This window comes from Pinus tabuliformis, chromosome 7, assembly GCF_031772625.1.
Source record: "Pinus tabuliformis cultivar Carrire ecotype Pingquan chromosome 7, CPIR1, whole genome shotgun sequence".
Taxonomy (NCBI): domain Eukaryota; kingdom Viridiplantae; phylum Streptophyta; class Pinopsida; order Pinales; family Pinaceae; genus Pinus; species Pinus tabuliformis.
In genome coordinates this window covers 1775532149-1775535495 of record NC_142293.1, presented here as the reverse complement: position 1 = coordinate 1775535495, position 3347 = coordinate 1775532149, and positions in this window count along the sequence as shown.

Genomic DNA, 3347 nt, shown 5'->3' with positions numbered 1-3347 from the left:
CCCCAGCCGGAACCCACTCTCTTCAAAAACTGTGCAGTGTTGTCCCTCAGCTGCCTAGCCAACACTGCTCTCCAGAAATGCACAGAGCAATCACACAACCATCACTTCTTTGAAGAAATGCGTAGAGTAGTCAGGCAGCCAACATTGCTCTCCAAAAATTCACAGAGCAGTCCGACTACCCTACATTCAGAAACTCTGCAGAGGTATCCTCCCATGACCTATCCAGTAACAATGTCTTGCATCTCAAAACTGCGCAATGTTTTCCTAGCTGTCCAATCTATCTTGCACTCAGAAATTGCGTAGATCTGGAAGCCAGCCTTGCTCTAGAAAACTGTGCAAAGCATCGCGACAATAGTCACTGACCACTGAAACTGCGTAGATCTATCTCTAAGTGATTATAGGAAAAGATGATATGCTAGATCACTCTCAAGGAGTTGAGGAGAAGGAACAAAAAACCGAGTTATGATAAAAGATCGGGACCTCATGAAAACTTCGTCGAATGCACGATCATCTCGAGGGTAAGTACAGTAAGAAAATAATATCTTTTGAAGTACATCTCTTAGTATAGCTTGAAGGATTGCTTGTCATTGTCATATCATGTTGTCCTCGATAACATGCATGTTTTCAAGCACAAATTCATTTCATGTGTTTCCTCTACGTATCTTGCTTCCTTTTTTTCTTGTTTGACCAACTGTTGTCTTTGGCATGCTGATTGTTATGTCATGCTTGCAACCCAATTATTGTAATGTCAAAAGTTTGTCTTTGTGTGCATGAGTTGTTTTCACTCTGTCGACATCGGTAACACTCACACACAAAGGTGTAAACATTGTCACGCAAGTCTCATCACTGTCGTTCGAAAATATATCTCAAGTGTCACACTTGTCGCTCTTAACCCTTGAATCAGTTTCACTGAGCACATGTTGTCTTGTTGGTTTAAGGTGTCTTGTCGTCGAGTCATGCTAAGTGTGTGATCACATTGTCATGTATGCACAAGTACACTTTCTTTCACACTTAGTCATTTTTCCTGAAAATATGTCGATCGGACAACCCTCCGTCAACCAAACCTGATCTCAGTGACCTTGCACTACTACCCAGAACTGCGCAGAGCTTGAGGCTATCCTTCAGGCAGCCTTCTCTCTATAATTCTAGAAATGAGCCAGTTGATCGACTCTCAGAGATGCGCAAAATTTTCCCAATAAGATGATCCATTCCGCGCTTCCCGCAAGACCTCCCATCAAGCATCCCGCTGGCCAACTAGAGAAAGAACTTTAGCTGTGACCCAGGGCTATACTGAGCTTAGGAATTGTGCAGAGTTGTCCTGCCAGCCCTTCTTCCCCACTCTCCAACCAACCCAGGAATTGTGTAAAGCTTTCTTGTCCTGCCCTTCTTTCCCGCTCTGCAACTAGCCCAGGAATTACGCATAGTTGTCCTGCCTTGCCAGCCCTTCTTCTCTGCTCTAAAACCAACCCAAGAATTTCGCAGAGCTGCCCTATTTTGCCCTTCTTTCCCACTATGAAACCAACCTAGGAATTGTACAGAGATGGCCTTCCCTTCCAGCCCTTCTTCCCCACTCTGTAAACAACTTAGGAAATCCACAGAGCTATCCTACCCTGCCTTTCTTCCCCTCTCGACAACCAGCTCTGAAATTGCACATAACTATCCGGGCTAGGACTATCTCCCAGGATTATGCAATTTTGACCAACAGCCTAACCTTTTTCTCCTCTGGAAAACTGCGTATATTTTTATGTTAGTGTCTCCTACTACCCGCACTATCTTCCCCAGAGAAATTGCGCAAATCCCAGCTGGATGACCTACCCAGAGCTCCCTTAGAAAATTGTGTATATTATAGCAGCAAATCCCCAACATCTCGCTTGTCCTTCCTCCCAGAAACTGTGCAATTCCGCCTCCCAGTTTGGTTTTTCCCTGTAGCTGTTACTACTGTCACAGATTGCCAAAATCTGTCTCCCAGTGACATTTGTGCAGTTTTTCCCGATAGTGCTCCGGAGCCTCGCATCCTGGCCTTTGCTATGCTCTCTGTAGTCTCAGTGCCTTATCCCTCTCCCGGTCACCTACACCAAAATGGAAAACAATGCATCATAGTAGACTAGGATATTTTTGGATTTGATGTCGTCTCGTCATGAGTGATTGTAGGAACAGGTACATTGATGAAACATGGCATGACAATGAGTGGGATGGAGAAGAGGTGCATGCTAGAAGAATTGCTTGTGTTCAAACGAACACATGAAGCACATCGAGCAAGCGAGCGAAAGGGACACATTCACATGCACCATCAAGCAAAGACCAAGACCATCGAAGACCCCGCACACTTTTCCATGCGAAGGTGAAGACATGTTACACTGAGAGAATATCATCACTCAACAGCACAACAGCTCGACACGGACACCACAGTCAGCCAGTACATGTCAGCAGTGTCATGTTGAGTTGTGTCATGAGTTGTCTCGGCCACATCACTACTATGGGCCATACTTGTTGTAATCAATGTAATGTAAAGTGGAAGTCCAAGAGACCCACATATGAAGTCGAAGAGTCATGTAAAGTCGAAAAGTCATAAGAAGTCAAACAATCATGAGACGAAGAGTCACAAGGCCCAGTTATACCCCCTTGTCTATATATACCCCCTCATTGTATGAGCAATGGAATTTTCACCTTGGCTCCTCCCACATAGCCTTGAGAGTCCGTAATCTGTTCTTTGAGGAGCGAGGAGTGGATCCAATGTCCCACTACTGGGACTACTGATGTATGGTGTATAGATGTCTCTTGGATATTTTTCTTAATTATGAAGGTTGTCTCAGGACAAAATGTTTTCACACATGTTTTATATGCATTTGTAATACTATTATTTAAATGTTTGTAATGCATGTTTACTTAACCTGTACCAAGATAGTTGAACAGATGTGTTGTATTGTTTATCACTGTTATCCTGTCTGTGTGGACAACTCTGTTGGACATTAGACAGACCATCTTTGTATTTTCTTGGTTATAACGACCGTCACCTGCGTGTGGACTATTCCACTGGATGGTGTATGGTTTTCACTTGAACTTTGGTTTTCACGACTGCTGCATCCGCTGTGGACTATTCTGCTGGATGCTGGATAAACCCTTGTTGTTTTTCAAGTGTGTTTCTTCCTGGATTAGGACTATTCCCTCTCATCAAGAGCCTCACTTTACTTCCCCCTTTTGATAGTAAGAGAAACCGAACAAAGAGTTACATTAAGCACTCACCAGGACACTCACCTCGCTTTCTTGTTGTTACAAGTATAACACTCTCATGTGGTAAACAACAAGAGCTAAGGAAAATCTCTAAGATAATGGCAACCGGGCCATCG